The sequence below is a fragment of the Schistocerca americana genome, chromosome 1 (genome assembly GCF_021461395.2).
Source record: "Schistocerca americana isolate TAMUIC-IGC-003095 chromosome 1, iqSchAmer2.1, whole genome shotgun sequence".
Taxonomy (NCBI): domain Eukaryota; kingdom Metazoa; phylum Arthropoda; class Insecta; order Orthoptera; family Acrididae; genus Schistocerca; species Schistocerca americana.
The window spans coordinates 1261823216-1261845488 of NC_060119.1; the positions used below are offsets into that span (position 1 = coordinate 1261823216).

A 22273-nucleotide genomic window follows, 5' to 3' on the forward strand; every position below is an offset into this window, starting at 1 on the left:
ATTTTCATTTAATATTATATTTTTATATTTTATATTATATTATATTTTTCACATATTTGATGCTGTTCTATAGAAACAAAATGTGCTGTATTAGTTACTGAACGCCCTTCATATAAATCAAAATCAAAGCCAGGCACACGACGAAACATTCCTCCTCTCTGCCTGCTGCTTGAACGCTGCGCCAGGCAAGTGGATTCCTGAGGACGTCGCAGACGGTCTTCGTGGCGAATCGCAGCCAGCCGCCGATCTCTCAGAGGAGGCGTCTTAATTAAGGAATGCGCTTCCCACTTCCACGTGTACAGCGCCGGGGCGGAGCCGCCGCAAACAAATGCCTCTCCTTCCGTCTACTACGTCACGACCGGCGTCGCACGCCCTCGCGCTCAGCTCCCAGCAAATGCGCGCCAGAGGGAGCTACACACTACTGCGCTCCTACTTCACGCACGAGTCGTGACCGGAATACCTCCTTACCTCCGTCCTACGCGAGAAGCTGCAAATGCGGCAACATGGTAAACTCTGGTTGCGGCGACGCAAGGCCCACACATATTATTCACATTTTATACAGGGTGCTTCAAAAATGACCGGTATATTTGAAACGGCAATAAAAACTAAACGAGCAGCGATAGAAATACACCGTTTGTTGCAAAATGCTTGGGACAACAGTACATTTTCAGGCGGACAAACTTTCGAAATTACAGTAGTTACAATTTTCAACAACAGATGGCGCTGCAAGTGATGTGAAAGATATAGAAGACAACGCAGTCTGTGGGTGCGCCATTCTGTACGTCTTTCTGCTGTAAGCGTGTGCTGTTCACAACGTGCAAGTGTGCTGTAGACAACATGGTTTATTCCTTAGAACAGAGGATTTTTCTGGTGTTGGAACTCCACCGCCTAGAACACAGTGTTGTTACAACAAGACGAAGTTTTCAACGGAGGTTTAATGTAACCAAAGGACCGAAAAGCGATACAATAAAGGATCTGTTTGAAAAATTTCAACGGGCTGGGAACGTGACAGATGAACGTGCTGGAAAGGTAGGGCGACCGCATACGGCAACCACAGAGGGCAATGCGCAGCTAGTGCAGCAGGTGATCCAACAGCGGCCTCTGGTTCCCGTTCGCCGTGTTGCAGCTGCGGTCCAAATGACGCCAACGTCCATGTATTGTCTCATGCGCCAGAGTTTACACCTCTATCCACACAAAATTCAAACGCGGCAAACCCTCAGCGCCGCTACCATTGCTGCACGAGAGACATTCGCTAACGATATAGTGCACAGGATTGATGACGGCAATATGCATGTGGGCAGCATTTGGTTTACTGACGAAGCTTATTTTTACCTGGACGGCTTCGTCAATAAACAGAACTGGCGCATATGGGGAACCGAAAAGCCCCATGTTGCAGTCCCATCATCCCTGCATCCTCAAAAAGTACTGATGTGGGCCGCCATTTCTTCCAAAGGAATCATTGGCCCATTTTTCAGATCCGAAACGATTACTGCATCACGCTATCTGGACATTCTTCGTGAATTTGTGGCGGTACAAACTGCCTTAGACGACACTGCGAGCACCTCGTGGTTTATGCAAGATGGTGCCCGGCCACATCGTACGGCCGACGTCTTTAATTTCCTGAATGAATATTTCGATGATCGTGTGATTGCTTTGGGCTATCCGAAACATACAGGAGGCGGCGTGGATTGGCCTCCCTATTCGCCAGACATGAACCCCTGTGACTTCTTTCTGTGGGGACACTTGAAAGACCAGGTGTACCGCCAGAATCCAGAAACAATTGAACAGCTGAAGCAGTACATCTCATCTGCATGTGAAGCCATTCCGCCAGACACGTTGTCAAAGGTTTCGGGTAATTTCATTCAGAGACTACGCCATAATATTGCTACGCATGGTGGATACGTGGAAAATATCGTACTATAGAGTTTCCCAGACCGCAGCGCCATCTGTTGTTGTAAATTGTAACTACTGTAATTTCGAAAGTTTGTCTGCCTGAAAATGTACTGTTGTACCAAGCATATTGCAACAAACGGTGTATTTCTATCGCTGCTCGTTTAGTTTTTATTGCCGTTTCAAATATACCGGTCATTTTTGAAACACCCTGTATAAATACAGATTCTTCTGATATTACGCTCAGGCAGATACCTTCCTACTCCACTGCCGGCCTAGATTACTGGTTACGCACTACAATGGCGGATAAGGTAGTCCGAAGCCATCGAAGATAGGCATCGAAGTACAGATGTAGAACAATAATCTACAACCGCAAAATCCAAATGGCACTACAAGAAATGCAACTGTAAGAACGACAAGTTTATTTAAGGTAGGATTACAGATCATCACTAGTTCTACTCGACATTTTCATCGAAGAGACAATGGAAAGTGAACAAAATCTAAGGGGAACACATAGGGATGCAACAGTATGCTTGTGGGAGCATTTGTGGACGACTTAAGATGAATGGAACTGACATCACACTTAGCACAGAATACTGCTGAAGAAAAAATAAAGCACAGCTGAAGGCGATGAAATGACAGTCGTAACTTAGGCGAAACCAAACTTTACGCTGACAGAGTAGTCGAAAAAGTGACAGAATTCTATTACATAGTATTACACTGAATTGTGTAATCACGGAAGATAATAGAGTTGCCTGCTATTTTTCGACCATTGCATGGAATGGAAATGAAATGTGGACCGTGGTACATCCAGAGAAGACGAGCATTTAAAATGTGTTGTTATCAAAGAATGTAAAGAGAAAAGTGATACAGTTACAAGTACATTAGGAAGCACGAAGTATCTTGCTGGAGTTGGAAGCACCTATTGATGTCTTGTGTTCTCTGTTTGGGAATTAAATTTTGTTTTTCAGAAATTTCACCTTCTGCAAAACACTTTTGCTTTTTTTCCTCTTTACCCAAACATATTTCGACGCCTTTTTGAAGATTAATGTAGTTTCAGGCGAGCAATTAAAAATTGTAAAAGTTACAGTTTTTAGGCCTAAAACAGAAAAGCAACCACGTACTTTGTACAACATTTTTTGCAGAAATAAGATGATAGATGCTGGTTGAAACACGTTTGGATAAAGCAAAGGAAAAAGAAAATACAATGAGTTTGATATAACGCAGTTTTAAAGATCCTTAGGGGGTATTAAAAAGTATAGATGAGGAAAGAAGTGTAAGGAAGTATCTCAGCTGAACAGTGGACGATTAATAGTGTATCTGGTAAAGCATCAGTGAATAATTAACTTGAGGCTGAAAGGAGCATTAAAGGAAAAAAAGTAGTGGAGGCAATAAGGGATAGAATATCCATAACACAGTATAGATAGGGACAAGAAAATTTCGCGACACCATACCGCGAGAAATACTGTGAAACTGGTGATTTTTTGCGAAATAACACGAAATCTGCGATTTTCAAGAAATATCGTGAAATTTGTCACTTTTCCCGAACAAAGAATGTTTAGAATTTAAGTAAATTAAAGAAAGACAGTTTATCAGTATACGTAACTGATACGTACTGAATGTGATCCGACATCAAAAACTGCAGATGAATAGGCAAATCACCGAGAGTGGGAAACCAATGACCGCGCCATTCTCAAAAAATCAGCGAAGATGGCAAAAAAAAAAAATTACACCTAATTTGGCAAATGAAATACTGAATCTGACAAAAAAGTTACACCGGATCTGGCAAAAAATAACACCGAATTTGATAAAAAATAGCACTAAATTTGGCAAAAAATGACACCGAATTTGGCAAAAATATAATAACGAAATTGCCAAGAAAAACATCAAAATTGGCAAAAAAACATCGAAATTGGTAAGAAAAATCACAGAATGTGTCAGAAAATTACACCTAATTTGGCAAAAGAAATACTGAATCTGGCAAAAAAGTTACACCGGATCTGGCAAAAATGCAACACCGATTGTGGCAAAAATTAACATCGATTTGGCAAAAAAGTAGCACCAAATTTGACAAAAAAAAAATCCCTAATTGCAGAGATGACAAGATTGGCAAAGTATGCAAAAATGATCAAACATCAAAAAGGTTCATGTAAATGTTAGCATCAATCCGTTGTAACCCTGAAAAATCGATATTAATCCTATTACATGTATTCTTACTGTCTTTACTTTGAAAATAACACCACACATCGCAAAACGCTGTGAGAGTGTGATCTTCGAAGAGGACGACTGAAAGATTCATTCGGGTCTTTTGCAAAGAACGATATTTTTTCAACGACACAGAAAGTGCTTTCCAGATAGAGCTGTTGGAGTTGTGAGTCCACGTGAAGCGACCAAATTCTTTTTTGTTGGCCTGTAGATGAGGACTACAATGGACCCGCCAGGGTAGCCGAGAGCACTAACGCGCTGCTTCCTGGACTCGGGTAGGCGCGCCAGTGGCGGATCGAATGCGCCCGGCGGATTAACGACGAGGGCCTGGATATGGTTTTCAGGCGGTTTTTCGCATCCCACTAGATGCATACCGAGCTGGCCTCGCGTCCCGCCTCAGTTACCACGGTTTGCAGACATCTGCAACATGTTCACACTGTTTCATGATTTACTCTAGACGCAGACAGCTGGGGTACACTGATTCCGTCCTGGTTAAATTAACCATGCCAAATCCGACTGTAAAAATGCCGACCCTGTGAATACTGCAGGAATGAAGCACAAGCGAAAGAAGGACTACAATGCCCAGGGGATGAGCCTAAAGTCTAGTACATTTACGACTCAAGTGGATACGGACTTTTCAGATGATAAGAACAAATTCAGCATTAATGGCTCGCTAGTTTGGTAATGAAAAGCCAAACTACGTATCCAGAGCTGTCTGGTTCGCACCTCGGTCAGTACTAGGATTTTTAACTGTCACTTCTTTTACCTCTGGCTATGTTTGTTAATGTGACAACTGCTGTGATGCACCTTAGTTGGGAGATCACGTTAAACTGTAAGTCTCCTTATAACTAGCTGTGTATGTGCGTTCAAAGGTTCAAGGAAGGCAACGGGATATCACCTCCAATAGCACAGTAGTTAGTAAATCCCTGAAGGTTTCAAACCTATTGTCACGTTGCTGACAGATTAACTTTGAGCGTTAGTCAGAAATGCTTCTTGAAGAGAGAGTTTTTAGTATGTGTGATCTTTCTCTTAGAACAGCGCTAGAGGGGATGGGAGATAGCAGCCCAGTTTTTTTGGTCATCAGTCTACTGACTGGTTTGATGCGGCCCGCCACGAATTCCTTCCCTGTGCTAACCTCTTCATCCCAGAGTAGCACTTGCAACCTACGCCCTCAATTATTTGCTTGACGTATTCCAAGCTCTGTCTTCCTCTACAGTTTTTGCCCTCTACAGCTCCCTCTAGTACCATGGAAGTCATTCCCTCATGTCTTAGCAGATGTCCTATCATCCTATCCTTTCTCCTTATCAGTGTTTTCCACATATTCCTTTCATCTCCGATTCTGCGTAGAACCTCCTCATTCCTTACCTTATCAGTCCACCTAATTTTCAACATTCGTCTATAGCACCACATCTCAAATGCTTCGATTCTCTTCTGTTCCGGTTTTCCCACAGTCCATGTTTCACTACCCTACAATGCTGTGCTCCAGACGTACATCCTCAGAAATTTCTTCCTCAAATTAAGGCCGGTATTTGATATTAGTAGACTTCTCTTGTCCAGAAATGCCTTTTTTGTCATAGCGAGTCTGCTTTTGATGTCCTCCTTGCTGCGTCCGTCATTGGTTATTTTACTGCCTAGGTAGCAGAATTCCTTAACTTCATTGACTTCGTGACCATCAATCCTGATGTTAAGTTTCTCGCTGTTCTCATTTCTACTACTTCTCATTACCTTCATCTTTCTCCGATTTACTCTCAAACCATACTGTGTACTCATTAGACTGTTCATTCCGTTCAGCAGATCATTTAATTCTTCTTCACTTTCACTCAGGATAGCAATGTCATCAGCGAATCGTATCATTGATATCCTTTCACCTTGTATTTTAATTCCACTCCTGAACCTTTCTTTTATTTCCATCATTGCTTCCTCGATGTACAGATTGAAGAGTAGGGGCGAAAGGCTACAGCCTTGTCTTACACCCTTCTTAATACGAGCACTTCGTTCTTGATCGTCCACTCTTATTATTCCCTCTTGGTTCTTGTACATATTGTATACATGACCCGTCTCTCCCTATAGCTTACCCCTACTTTTTTCAGAATCTCGAACAGCTTGCACCATTTTATATTGTCGAACGCTTTTTCCAGGTCGACAAATCCTATGAAAGTGTCTTGATTTTTCTTTAGCCTTGCTTCCATTATTAGCCGTAACGTCAGAATTGCCTCTCTCGTCCCTTTACTATTCCTAAAGCCAAACTGATCGTCGCCTAGCGCATTCTCAATTTTCTTTTCCATTCTTCTGTATATTATTCTTGTAAGCAGCTTCGATGCATGAGCTGTTAAGCTGATGGTACGATAATTCTCGCACTTGTCAGCTCTTGCCGTCTTCGGAATTGTGTGGATGATGCTTTTCCGAAAGTCAGATGGTATATCGCCACACTCATATATTCTACATCTCAACGTGAATAGTTGTTTTGTTGCCACTTCCCCCGGTGATTTTAGAAATTCTGATGCAATGTTATCTATCCCTTCTGCCTTATTTGACCGTAAATCCTCCAAAGCTCTTTTAAATTCCGATTCTAATACTGGATCCCCTATCTCTTCTAAATCGACTCCTGTTTCTTCTTCTATCACATCAGACAAATCTTCACTCTCATAGAGGCTTTCAATGTATTCTTTCCACCTATCTGCTCTCTCCTCTGCATTTAACAGTGGAATTCCCGTTGCACTCTTAATGTTACCACCGTTGCTTTTTATGTCACAAAGGTTGTTTTGACTTTCCTGTATGCTGGGTCTGTCCTTCCGACAGTCATATCTTTTTCGATGTCTTCACATTTTTCCTGCAGCCATTTCGTCTTAGCTTCTCTGCACTTCCTATTTATTTCATTCCTCAGCGACTTGTATTTCTGTATTCCTGATTTTCCCGGAACATGTTTGTACTTCCTCCTTTCATCAATCAACTGAAGTATTTCTTCTGCTACCCATGGTTTCTTCGCAGCTACCTTCTTTGTACCTATGTTTTCCTTCCCAACTTCTGTGATGGCCCTTTTTAGAGATGTCCATTCCTCTTCAACTGTACTGCCTACTGCGCTGTTCCTTATTGCTGTATCTATAGCGTTAGAGAACTTCAAACGTATCTCCTCATTCCTTAGTACTTCCGTACCCCACTTCTTTGCGTATTTATTCTTCACCAGTTATGCGATATGTGAAATGAATCCGAATGGGCCAAGCTCAGGGACTGACGCAGGCTGGAGTTTGAGAAATTCCAAGGGTGGGCGGAGATATTAAGTGGGGAACGCACCGACTTGTTGTTAGACGTGACTGTAACAGCTGTCATCGCTGGCAGACCAGTAGCCACCATAAAATTAAATGCGATCAACTACGCATCTGAGTAAGTCCATCTGCAAAGTTATGTTCGTCCCACATTAGTAACTGACACCTACAAAAATAGTCCTGTGATAATTATTAATATAAAAAGCTCATTACAATAATGGAAAAAAGGAGGGAAGATAAGAGTATAACGTCTTATCACCAACGAGGTCATTAACGACGGACCACAAGCTCGGACAATGAAGGATGGGAAGGAAACCGGAAGTGCGCTTTAAAAGGAATCGTCCTGGTATTTGACTTAAGCGATTTAGGGAAATCACGGAAACTTAAAATCTGGATGACCGGACGCAGATTTGAACCGTTGACTTCCCGAAAATGAGTCCAGCGTGCTTACCACTGCGCCACCTTGTTCAGTCGTTATAATAATGTTAGTGTGCGAAGGAAAACATTAACTGCATGAGAATAAGGAAGAGGAACTGTAATCAGTTTGGCTACAGCCAAAACATAAATACGAGGGTTGTCCAGAAAGTAAGTGCCGATCGGTCGCTGAATGGAAACCACAGCGAAAATCAGAAACATTTTATTTGCAAGAGTTAGCTACACTCTCCAGACACTTCTCTACGTAGTCGCCGCTCCGACTTAAGACATTTGTCGGAACGTTATACCAAATTTCAACACCATCGTCACTGAAGGCAGCCATCCGTGCTTTCCGATAATTCTCTACGCTGGTCTATAGCGCGTAGCCAGCGCCCAAGTGTTGTCTTCGTATCCAGCGTTTCATGTGAACAGAGATGATACTCAGGACGAGCCAATTAGGGCTGTGTTGTGGGTCATCGAACAATTCCCATCGAAAAGGCTCTGCCCCTGCAGAGTGCGGCTGAGAATTTCCACGAAGAACTAAGTGTGTGGCAGTTGTGTTAAGTGGGTTGCATTCAGCAAGGCGAATCCTCTCAGTGGGCCCTCCTACTTGGCGGGAGACATTGTTGCTCTAGGCACCTTTACTCGCTCACAGTGCGCTCACAACTCAAAAAAAGCGTCTTCATGCGATCGACAGTCACACTAGGGACACTACCCAAGACATCTGTGCAAAGCTTCATCAGGTTTTCGCTGTGGTGTCCATTTCGTGACCGATCGGAACTTATTTCCTGGACAACCCTCGTAAATAAAAACAGAAAGATAATTTCTTTTAAAATCCAAGCATGAACACGGTTGGAAAAAAACTGCAACACCTAGAACGTGTTTGCGACATAAACGAAAGTTGTTAGGCGTGTTTCTACTTCTGAAAGATGATATCAATTCAGATTTCGCACCAGTCTCATAGGAGTGACGCTAATGGAGCCTCTATGAGGATTCCAATCAGGTTTGCTTTAAATATTCGCTGTTACGGTGGTGAGCTTTAGTTACCTTTGAGATTGGACATGGTGAGTCGATATAAGTCATGAATGCCTTTAAGGCGACAAAGGTGATATTATCAACACCTCACTGAATTTGAACGAGATCGTGCAATAGGGCTGCGAGAAGCTGGGTGTTTCTTCTACGATATTGCAGAAAGACGTGGTAGGAATGCAGCCACTGTACATGATTGCTGGCAGCGGTGGTCATGTGAATGTGCGGTCGCAAGAAGACCGGGCACTGGAAAGCCACGTGGCATTACCGAGAGGGAAGACAATCGCGTTCGGCGTATCCCTCTGGCGCATCATACTGCATATTCAGCAGCAATTTGAGCAGCTGTTGGCACCACAGTGACACAACGAACTGTTGCAAATCGGTTACTTCGAGGAAAGCTCGGAGCCAGACGCCCTGTAGCGTGCGTTCCAAAGACCTCAAACCACCGCCACCTGTGACTTCAGTGGTGTTAAGGGAGAGTTCATTGGAGGGCAGGGTGGAGGTCTGTTGTGTTTCCTGATGAAAGCTGGTTCTGCCTCGGTGCCAGTGACGGCCGTGTGTTGGCTAGGAGGAGGCCAGTTGATGTCCAACAACGAACCTGTCTGCATGCTAGACACACTGGCCTACATCTGGAGTTCGGGTCCGGAGTGCGATTTCGTATGATAGCAAGAGCATTCTCGTGCTTTTTCCACACACTCTGACTGCAAATTTGTAAGTCAATCTGGTAATTCGACCTGTCGTGCTACCATTCATGAACAGCGTTCCAGCGGGTGTTTTCCAGTAGGATACAGCTCGTCCGCATACCGCTGTTGTAACGCAACGTGCTCCACGAGTGTAGACATGTTGCCTGGGCCTGCTTGATCACCAGATCTGTCTCAAATCGAGCACTTTTGGGACATCGTCAAACAACTCCAGCGTCATCCTGAATGCGAGTGCAACAGGTGTGGAACTCCACGCAACAAACTGGCATTCAGCACCTGTACAACACAATGCATGCTTGCATTCAACATTCTGGCCGTTACACCGGTTATTAGTGTACCAGAAATTCACATTTTCAATGGCTTATCTCGCACTTGCATTAACCTACGAACTTGCAACGTTAAATTACCTATACAATTGTATTCTCAAAATTTCATTACTCTACATTAATTACTCTTCGGTGTCGTGATTTTATTCCGTCAGTATGTAATGTATTATACTTACCTTCCTGATACTAGGGCGCTTTTTATAGTTTGTAAATGCCAACCTCAAGTGAATTGTTCGCAAGTAATAGAAATATTTACGACACATAAATTTTTCAAACTGGATAGCGTAATAAATCCGTTATGAAAAAAATTATCTTCCTCATGTTCAAATCTGTTACTGTATACAGGGTGTAAATTTTAAGTTGACAAACCACAGTAACTCGAAAAATAAGTCACATGAAGAAATGTGTAGAATCCAAAGTTGATTATTTTCGAGGGGTTCTACAATTAGCCCGACACCCAGCCCCCTGGGGGTGGGGCGGGAGACAACTTTAAAATTTCAAATGGGAACCCCCATTTTTTATAGCAGAATCAGACTCTACTTAAAAAACTACGTACATTTTGCCTTAAAGATTTGTTTTGATTCTTGGTAGCTGGCGCTGTAATTCAAGAAAATCCATGTTCTCATTCTTGTGTGGAAAATGGTTACGGATAGACAAAAGATACTTATTTACTTCGTAAATTTTGATTCACTAAAACTAAAACTTTCCCTCTCTCCCCATAGGGTGGGGTTTGAGACAGAGGAATTAGAGTTTTACAAATGTTGACTTAAATACTAATTTTTCCAGCAGATTCAACATTTGTAAAACTCTAAAACTGGCATTTACTGGTTTTGTTCTCTCCATGTTGAAGTATGAAATTCGTGTTTCTTCCCTTGTCATAATGTAATAGGGAAATACCTCTTCATCTTCGTCGTAGCGCATCAGAAACGTCAACATGGCTCCGAACCTGTTCGTTTTGTAGACAGTAGTCAGCAGCATTCGGACCTGTCGTGTACAAAATTTGTGATAACCAAGCTTATCAGTCATGAGTTCGTACAATACTGTTCATGATATCTGAGTAAAACTGACTGATAATTCTGTAATCATATGTCGCAACAGATAGTCGTCCACTTCTCTCATTTGACTAACCCGGAAAAAACGCACCTTTATCTTACAAGAGTAACACTAATAATGTTCTCTGCGTCTACTGCACGAAGAAGTCTATGAATGTCGACAGCTTTCCTGTTTTCCGTACCCAGAAGATGTATACCGAATAAAGTCGTCAGTCCACTGGACTCGCATTCCGAACAATGAAGAATTCAAATCTGCGTCCGGTCATAGAGATTTAGGTCTTCCGTGATTTCCCTAAATCTCTGCAGACAAATTCCGGGACGGTTCCTTTGAAAGGGTATGATTTCCTTCCCCATCCTTGAAAAAATCCTGGCTTGTGCTCCGTCTCTAATGACCTCGACGTCAACGCGATTAATCTCTGATCTTCCTTCCTTCCTTTTTACAGAAAATGCGTTAAAGCACGTAATTTACGGGAGGCGGCGTTATTGATAGAATCTTCCTTCCTTCCCTTTTACAGAAAATTCATTACAGCACGTACTTTGCAAGAGGCGGCGTTACCTGACAGTGGCTATGTTTATTTAGTGTCACTGTGCAAAGAACAGCGTAGTAACTTTTCCAGGGCACGGCCACATTCCCACTGAGCCGGAGGCGCAGTTGTGCTGGAAATTACACAGCCATCCGAGAATGAGATTTTCACTCTGCAGCGGAGTGTGCGCTAATATGAAACTTCCTGGCAGATTAAAACTGTATACCGGACCGAGGCTCGAACTCGGGACCTTCGCCTTTCGCGGGCAAGTGCTCTGCCATATGAGCTACCCAAGCACCACTCACGACCCGTCCTCACAGCTTTACTTCTGCAGTACCTAGTCTCCTACCTTCCAAACTTAACAGAAGCTCTTCTGCGGACCGTGCAGAACTAGCATTCCTGGAAGAAAGGATGTTGCGGAGACATGGCTTAGCCACAGCCTGGGGGATGTTTTCAGAATGAGATTTTCACTCTGCAGCGGAGTGTGCGCTGATATGAAACTTCCTGGCAGATTAAAACTGTGTGCCGGACCGAGACTCGAACTCGGAACTTTTGCCTTTCGCGGGCAGAATTGAAGCTGTGAGGACGGGTCGTGAGTCGTGCTTGGGTAGCTTAGATGGCAGAGCACTTGCCCGCGAAAGGCAAAGGTCCTGAGTTCGAGTCTCGGTCCGGCACACAGTTTTAATCTGCCAGGAAGTTTCACATACCCACCCACTTCTCCCTGCAACAGAGAGCGTCGGAAGTTACTTTCCGAACAGCCGTTGTAAAATAGCCACACAACGTCAGGATTACAAAAGGTAAACTGCAAAGCACAAATTAGAACATAAAACACATTCTATATAGATAAAATTCCAAAATCGCAAGCGCTTCCTACATTTATGAGACAAAATATTATGATCACCAGCAGTGTTCGTTCCCATTTGGAACGACTACAACAGCGATTCTGTGTGAAATGATGTCGACAAGTCCCTGGTACGTTTCCGGTTGTATGTGGCACCAGACGTCTACGGAGTCACACAATTGCAATAATTTGTGGCTTGTGGACACGGAGCTGGCCGCTGACAGCATCCCAGATGTGTTCTATCGGTTCCAGATCAGTAGAATGTGGTGTGATGCTCCTCAAACGACTGTCCCACGAATCTGGCCTCGTGGCTGCCATCACCGTCGGGGTACACGTCAAGCTTGAAGGGATACGGGTGGCCCGCAACTTCGTTCGCCTTGTCCAGAGGTGTCATGATGCCTTTCATTGCTATCGTAGTTCCTATGGAAGCTGAATCTCCCCCGAAGCATAACACTGCCCCCATCGTCCTGTGTCGGTGGCGCGATGCATGTTTCGAGCAGCAGCAATTCGCCTGGATAATAGCGTATCCACGCGATCACCGACCTGGTGTAACGTGGAACTTCATTCATCCGACCAGGAGACGTGTTGCCACTGAACTACGGTGCAATCTCGATGATCACGTGTCCATTGCAATTGTAATTGCCGACATCGTAGGTTCAACATGGAAATGGGTAGGACTCGTCTGGTACCGAGGTTAAGCGTTGCGCTCCGAAACACTTGCGTCTGCACGTGCGCCGTACTCTCTCGTCAGATCTGCCACAATCAACGCGTATTTTGTTGTACAGAGTGCGAAAGTCCCCCACTTCACGTTCTTAGGCAACACTTTCTCGCCTACTCACGATTTTGCCGTTCTTGAATCACTTTATATAGATGCTCACGACGGAAGTAGGGCAAAAGCCGACCAGCTCCGTCGATTCCGACATGTTCATTGCCAGTTGCCATGCCGTAAGTCTGCCCTGCCTAACTGACGCCATGTCCAGGAACAGTGATCTCGTTCCTTAGACAGGGTGGCTACTCAGACCTGAAATTAAAGTTTCTGAAAATTCCAGGTGTGAGGATGAAGATGGTGTCAAGCAGCTCCTGGTAAATTAATGGTGAGTGCGGGAGGAAGGGAGGGGGGAGGGTATCGTACCATAATGATGAATTTTCTTTCCACTCAGCTGAGCTATACTAACAGCAGTTTTTAAACATTGATAACTTATCTGATTTGATCCATTATAAATGGTTTTTGAAAGCCTGCGACTGTGAAAAGAATAGGTTTGCTTATAAATAACTCTTCTGCTACCAGTCACTATTTTCTTTATTTACTTTTTGCACGAAGCGTTTCAGGAAGTGATTCCCATTTTGAAGTGCGTTTTTTGTGTGTATTATATCATCTCTATTAATGTTGTCAATGTGTAAGAGTCTGCTTCATTTCTTTGACTTTTACTGCAATATTATCAAATGTGAGAGTCCGCTTCATTTCGTTGACTTTTACTGCAATAAACGAAATCAAGCAGACTCTCACAACATCAATAGAAATGGCATATGTTGTTGTTGCTGTTGTGGTCTTCAGTCCAGAAACTGGTTTGATGCTGCTCTCCATGCTACTCAATCCTGTGCAAGGTTCATCATCTCCCAGTACCTACTGAAACATACATCCTTCTGAATATGTTTAGTGTATTCATCTCTTCTCCCTCTACAATTTTTACCCTCCACACTGCCTTCAATGCTAAATTGGTGATCCCTTGAAGCCTCAGAAGATGCCCTACCAACCGATCCCTTCTTCTAGTCAAGTTGTGCCACAAATTTCTCTTTTCTCCAATTCTGTTCAATAGCTCCTCATTAGTTATGTGATCTACCCACCTAATCTTCAGCATTCTTCTGTAGCACCACATTTCGAAAGCTTCTGTTGTCTTCTTGTCTAAACTATTTATCGTCCACGTTTCACTTCCATACATGCCTACAGTCCACACAAATACTTTCAGAAACGACTTCCTGACACTTAAATATTGCAGTAAAAGTCAACGAAATGAAGCACACTCACACATTGGCAACTTCAATAGAAATGGCATAATACACACAAAAACACACTTGAAAATGGGATCATTTCCCGAAACGCGTCGTGCGAAATGTAAATAAAGAAAATCGTGACTGGTAGCAGAAGATTTATTGATAAACAAACCTATTGATAATTTATGTGGAATAATATTCAAATTGTTAACACGCTTTGAAATAGTAAGTATTTTAAATGGCTCTGAGCACTATGGGACTTAACATCTATGGTCATCAGTCCCCTAGAGCTTAGAACTACTTAAACCTAACTAACCTAAGGACATCACACACATCCATGCCCGAGGCAGGATTCGAACCTGCGACCGTAGCGGTCACGCGGTTCCAGACTGAAGCGCCTAGAACCGCACGGCCACACCAGCCGGCCAAGTATTTTAAAGTTTGTGATTTATAAAAGCCGTCAGAATTAAACTTCATTGGTAAGTTAAACACACAAAATTCCCTGAGATTTTATGAAATTCCTGAAATTCCCTGAGATTTTCTCCGATTTTTTCAGGTACAATGTAATTTCCTGAGAATTCCAGGTTTACCATATGATTCGCCATGCTGTTACAATAAATACACAAATACCGTCTGGATCACAGTTTCTTATAACCGACTACCAGCTTCAACCTGCGCTGCAAATTATCTTCAGGTCTGGCGCTGCAAGGTGCAGCTCCGCAGCAGTAAACCAACCTGCCCTTTGTCAAACTCTCTTACGTACCAGCGATCGGCGACCAGGGTCGCGCAACCCGTTCTGCCCCACGTGGCGTTAATTTTAATCAGCCGCCAGTAATAAAGAGTGCCACTTAATCAGTAACTCCGAGCATCGACGGCTGATAATTGTGTATGGAATTTATAGCCACAATTAGCAAATGCGGTGCGCCAAACTGCATACAAATAATTGATTAAAATCCATTTAAAAAGGCTACCGCAATTATTACTGCGAGGTGACCGGGGTTGCAGTAGTGTGTCTGATTTGTGTGTATCCCCGTCGAATGGACGAATCTCTTGTTGTGCATGTTTGATCATCTGGCGTAAGCGGATTATGTGTAGTAACTAAAAGCAGCAATACCGAGGTAGAATTCTGGGTAGCGATCGGGATTACAGTAATTAGAATCCCAGCACAAACTGTATTTAATCTTTTCTACCGACATTCCGAAATCTTATCACTCAATTTAGTATAGATCGTTCCGTGAGGCCTTCAAGATACGTAACGAACAGCAAAGAAACCAAATTCTCCGAAATAGTGACGTCATTACAATACACATTACGTTTTATCTCAATATATCGTCATATCAGAGAATTTTTTCTTCGTAGTTTTATCTTTGTCACTGGCACTGTTTAAGAATATTTCACTGTCCAGAAATTTGAATAGCAAAACAAAACCAGAAATGCTGAACTCGATTTTCAATATTTACAGGTGCTAGTGATAAAAGGTCAACGACCTTGCTGCTGTGGTAACACCGGTTCCCGTCAGATCACCGAAGTTAAGCGCTGTCGGGCTAGGCTAGCACTTGGATGGGTGACCATCCGGTTTGCCTAGCGCTGTTGGCAAGCGGGGTTGCACTCAGCCCTTGTGAGGCAAACTGAGGAGCTACTCGATTGAGAAGTAGCGGCTCCGGTCTCGGAAACTGACATACGGCCGGGAGAGCGGTGTGCTCACCACATGCCCCTCCATATCCGCATCCAGTGACGCCTATGAGCTGAGGAGGACACGGCGGCCGGTCAGTACCGTTGGGCCTTCATGGCTGTTCGGAGGAGTTGAGTTTTAGCGATCAAAGAGGTGCCAGGTAGTGAGACGTAGCAGTATGGGGTTTCTAGAGCACGTTACGCACATTGGGCAGTGTTGTTCAATCATAAGATGATACGAAATTTTACGTGAAAGGTTGAGGAAACTGCCTACGATGACTGTAATCCCTCTACAACCCTCCTAATGACGCACTCTCTTTAACCACATCAAGTGAATATTGGTTTAATGCCAACTAATTAGACACGATAATTTTCTGTGAATGAAAAAATGAGAAGTTATTCATCCATACACGCCTGTCGCATATGCATACGCCGTGCAGGATCAGAGAACAAATGAACCCTATCATTAATCTAATTTATCAAACAATCCGCAATAGTAATACAAGATCCGACCGATCATACGACAACATAATGCAAGTTTCATTATCTTCTTTACATGTGCTTATGGCATTCTTAACAAATGCTTTGCAAATTCCATCTCCTCGGGGAGGCATGATCATTAAAAGAAGATGTCATAGGCAAACATCAAATATATCACACACTACTTTCTTTCGAATATAAATGACAAGAATAACTAGTTCATGAAATCTACTCTATCCTCTTCCAATGTAACCTGATCTAACTGGATGAAAACTTACGTATCTCATCAGTGACTTCTCTCTCAATGTCCGCCCCGACAGTCGAGTGGTCAGCGCGACGGAATGCCGTGCAAAGGGGCCCGGGTTCCATTCCCGGCTAGGTCGGAGATTTTCTCCGCTCAGGGAGTGGGTGTTGCGTTAACATCATCATAGTCATCTCATCCCCAGCGACACGCAAGTCGCCGAAGTGGCGTCAACTCAAAATACTTGCACCAGGCGAACGATCTACTCGAGGGGAGGCCCTAGCCACAGGACGTTTCATTTCGTCTTTCTCAATAAAAAAATTACGTAAAATGATTACATGGGAAAAGGGAACTACATGCGAGAGCTTGACCGTTGCGAGATGACGATAATGACTGCAAAGAACTGGGGATAATTAGCATGCAAACTATACTGATAGGACTCCCCGCAGGAGGGTCAAAAGAACGAACTGGATTTCCGTCCGCATTTTTACGTGGCTTTATTGAAAATTCTTCACGCGATTCTCGGATCATTTGGAAGCAAAATTATTATTATTATTATTATTATTATTATTATTATGACGAACACAAATATCTACCACGTAATTCCACTGTCGCAAAGAGTGAGCCACTCGCCATGTGGTCTCAAGATCTTACACAAAGCAACAACATCCGTCTCCGGAAAATTACTCGATCAGAAATATTCATTAGGCACACGAGTTACAGAGCAGGTTGGAAAATCAACAGAGACAATACTGATCCAAATTAAGCACGATAGGCGTTACTTGAAGTGGACCCACGTGTATGAATACTGAATAACGGACAAAGGACAATCACAAAGTCCAAAGCGGCTCAAAATTAAGTACATTTCGCATTCAGTAAGTAGAAAAATGCGCAAAGAAATTACATGGGAACAAGAAAGCGATGATGCTTTGAAGTTTGCTGTTTTTCGTGTCCACTACGAACACACGTTCTTACCGGCCGAGGCCTGCAACACGACACTCCGGCACAAAGTCAACCTCTGTCCTTATTCAGAGTGGAGGCTCAACTTCTTAGAAGAGGGAAATGGCGTCAGCTCCACTAACAAATGAGGATGGGTAGAAAAGCCGCGAAAGCTGCTTGCTGTTTCAGCAGACAACCTGAACGAGGCGGGATGGCCTATGATTCGTTAAAGCTCGTTCAGAGAGCCCTCTTTGTGGCTCCAAAAATACGTGGAATGTGAGATTCTAATGGCTGCTGGTACTACTGCTTGGGAGAGAACGTAAAGCGACTTGTTTGTCCCCTACAAGACATCCAAACGGCTCACCCATGCTTTCAAGCTAAGCGGCTGAAGTGGGGAAGGAAACCATTAAGGCTACGAGCGAGATACTCTGAATTTAAGCACCATCCGAAGAACTCGTGTCGAACTTTCGCAGTTTTGTATTTTTAAAAAGGGACAGCATTTGGAATAAGTGTAGCCTTTGGGATAAGGGTAGATGTGAGAATGAAAAGAAACATCTTTAAAAATGAACCAAACGACGTGCAATAATAATCATGAATTCATGTTACACCTATCTATATACATTTCCTTGTGTCGAAAAATATGTTTTGCACTCGGAATGTTTGTCCCAGCTTGTACGACGGGCACAGACCAAGTATTGTCAGTAGGGCCACATAACCTATAAACTTAACTCGACAAACATTATTAATTACAGTAAGCACGTTAGGCAGTAATAGCAGTAGGAACATCATAGTTCAATGCCACAAAAACAAATGTGTTTGTCGTTTTTGAAAGTGTAGCCGTTTAGAAAAGTAAACTTGTACGACAGACAGAGACAACGGTCTATCGCAGTGGTCACAGTTATTATCAATGACAATGCTGTATACAAATTATCCAGTTAATAAGTACTTTGAAATAAATGAAATTGTATTTGTAATAATATGAAAAGGGAATCTCTTATGCGTGATTAATAAGTTAGTTCCGTAAAATATAGGTATGAAGCTGGGCATCCACGATAGCCTATTACGCTAAAATTTTTCACAAACAGTAAGTTTCAGCGCAAAATTGGTATCCAGTGTTACAAGCCCTTTCTAACGATACCTTAATCATCACAGTACGATCAGCATGTGTTGACAAAAAGGGATACTGATGAACTGAGAAACTGTGATTTTCATATAGCAAATTAAGACCAACAATCGCAAGGTTAAAGGTGATATAAACCACGAAAGGAGTGCGTAACATATGCACAATGGCTGTGAGGAACAGCCAAAATCATTAAGATTGACCAAGGGTGCAGTTTCGGCTCACAGAATCCCTGTCAGATTCTAGACAGAATTTCCAGCTGAGTTAAGACCTAGCAGGTGTTTCATCTATTCTAGGAACGGTAAATTTTACCACAACAGCAATTAATACACGATCAAAAAGAATAACATTAGATCAAACACCATTGTTTGTATGATCGACTTCATGACAGTTCACAACTGTCTACAAGTTTAGCAGAAATGATCCACAAAACTACTGTCCAATACCCGTGACGTACGCCCACCTAGAAAATTAGAACAACTGAGGTCAAACGTAGTGATGTATCTCGAACAGACTGATCTCCTTCATGCAAACAGGCGTCCATTCCGGAAACACTGACCACGTGAAATTCAACTCGCGTTTTTGTCACGTATCATGATACAATCCATGGCACGAGACAGTCAGGTACGTGCAGAACTTTTTGACTTGCGAAAAGCATTTGGTTTAGTAGAGTAAACACCGTCCACACGTCTTGGCGGGTCCTTCGGTACCGACCGACAGCCCTGTCATCCTCTGGATGCAGTGTGGAGGGTCGTGGGGTCAGCACACCGCTTTCTGGGCCGTTGCTAGGTTTCGTGAGACCTGGAGGGAGCCTCTACTAATCGGTCGAGCAGCATCTCACTTGGCATCACGAGGGGGAGTGCACCCCTTTACTGTCCTCCCACCGACGAAAGATCCCTGGCAGTACCGGGAATCAAAGCCGGGTCCTCCACATGGCAGTCGGCTGCACTAACCACTCAAACTTTATTGACAACAGTAAGATTAAATGAGGTATCAAACAAAATCTGCGAGTGGGTTGAGGATTTATCGATAAGGACAGGTTCAAATGGCTCTGAGCACTACGGGACTTAACAGCTGAGGTCATCAGTCCCCTAGAACTTAGAACTACTTAAACCTAACTAACGTAAGGACATCACACACATCCATGACCGAGGCAGGATTCGAACCTGCGACGTCGCGTGGTTCCAGACTGAAGCGCCTAGAACCGCTCGGCCACTCCGGCCGGCAAGTAGGAGTAACTTCTGGCCCATAATCAAACAATAGTTCGGCTTAGAATGGATTGTCTCCGCCATTTCCTTTCTTTCGGGAGTGCTAGTTCTGCAAGGTTCGCAGGAGAGCTTCTGTAAAGTCTGGAAGGTAGGAGACGAGGTACTGGCAGAAGTAAAGCTGTGAGTACGGGGCGTGAATCGTGCTTCGGTAGCTCAGATGGTAGAGCACTTGCGCGCGAAAGGCAAAGGTCCCGAGTTCGAGTCTCGGTCGGGCACACAGTTTTAATCTGCCAGGAAGTTTCAGATTAATAATGTTGCTCACGCAGCATATGTTCGCTTTATTGGGCAACAACAAATTTATTGACTGTGGGTGGTATCGTCAGAATGGAAACAATGAAGTCACTGTAAAAAAGTCATTAATTTTGGCATTTGTCTTGAATGGATTCCCACGTAGATTTCGTCGAACTTGTTATGGCTCATCTTGTTGATTGTAGGGTGATTTCACTTTGACTGCTAGAAGGTCCAGGTCTGTATTTTAGCAATATTTGAAGACCTAACAAATGCGTTTTTCAGGAAATTCTTAATGATCAAACAATCCCAGATCAGAACAATGGTATGGTAGAAATAATTTGTGACTTGGTGTTCACGATCCACATTTTTATTAAACTTCTTGTAAATTCACATATACTTCTTCTTAATTGTCACAACATCAAGAAAACAGTTTTGTATCATTCTTCATATATTTAATTTCCACTTTAACCAAACACAAGACCTGACTGTTCTTTTACAAATCGAAATAACAACTTAACTTCTGCAATGTGAAACAAAGACTGTTCCGTGCGCATTCACGCCAAAACGGTTACAAGTACGTCAAAGATTATGACAGTCTCACAGAAATGAATACACACAAGAACCATATCACTATAATATATCGAAACATAGGAGTACCTATACAGAAAACCCAAATGTGAATATTGTTACAAAAATATGTCTGTTAGTTTGCAGAAAAGTAGAACTATATTACTGGTATCGAGAACTAGGGATGGAGTGCCGTAATGGTAACGTAAATAAAGAACCATTACAACATCCAACAAATCTATCAATCAGCGCCAAGCTGTAGAACTACCTGCATAAGGGTGAGATGTTGGTCAACGCATTTCGGACATGCTCAATTTTTGAAGCTCTTTCTTTTGAATAAATCATCCATTGAAACTTCCTGGCAGATTAAAACTGCGTGCCGGACCGAGACTCGAAGTCGGGACCTTTGCCTTTCGCGGGCAAGTGCTCTACCAACTGAGCTACCCAAGCACGACTCACGACCCGTCCCCACAGCTTCAATTCTGCCAGCTTCTGTGACGTTTGGAAGGTAGGAGACGAGGTACTGGCAGCATTGAAGCTGCGGAGTGAAAATCTCATTCTTAAATCATCCAGTACTTCCGAAATCGTAGTCTTTTGCTTGTCTGCACATGTACAACACATCTTCCGATTTCCGTCGCGTTCGGAAAACTCCTTCATGGTGCGTCGGTTTTCTCTTCCCTCTAAGAGTGTACTATCTCAAAAAGAGCTGCAGAAACATGCAGTCTGACCTCGATGAGATGTCACCCGTGCAGAGATTAGCAGTTTAAAGTATTCAGAAATGAAGAACTGTGCGCTTCACAGAACGTAGGAAAGTAGTGTCTTGTGACTACAACAATGACGGGTCACAGTAAGAATCAATCGAGTTTTACATATATTGATTGTAACCATTTCTGCGTGTATGAAGTTGAATGATTACATATACTCAGTCATAGGTAAGGCACGTGGTAGACTTCGATTTTCCAAGATACTGGTAAAATGTAGCCATTGTACAAAGAAGATTGCTCAAAAGTCACTCTGGCATCCAGTATTACAATATTGCTCATAACAATATTACCAACTAGGGATACTGAGCGAATACAAACAAGAGCAACACGAATGGTCACTGATTCGCTTTTGTTTCTGGCATCAGAATTAAGTGAAGGGTTTAGATACGACCCTCAGTTCGTGGATGGTCTGCGGTAACCTTCTGTATCTTTCCGAATGTTTTCAGTGTTAGCGTCTTGGTGATTGTGCGATATGTATGTTGAAGGAAGTACTGTGTCTCTTGTTACGCGTTGGAAGAAAAGGCCTCGGGATTTTATGAGGCTCTCTGCGATGCACAAAGCCTCTCTTGCAGCAACTCCCATTGCAGGTTGTTGGGTATCTCCGTCACACTGTCGGGCTTGCTGGTTCAAATGGCTTTGAGCACTATCAGTCCCCTAGAACCTAGAACTACTTAAACCTAACTAGCCTAAGGACATCACACACATCCATGCCGGAGGCAGGATTCGAACCTGCGACAGTAGCAGTCGCGCGGTTT

General features: G+C 43.2%; 1 protein-coding gene and 1 pseudogene across 1 annotated transcript in view; one reads left to right on the forward strand and one right to left on the reverse strand.

Annotated features, from left to right (window-relative positions):
* Window positions 1-22273, reverse strand: part of LOC124577539 (EF-hand calcium-binding domain-containing protein 4A-like) — a 797374-nt gene that overhangs the window by 329793 nt on the left and 445308 nt on the right. The window lies entirely within an intron of this gene.
* LOC124559807 lies at window positions 15716-15833 on the forward strand (annotated as a pseudogene).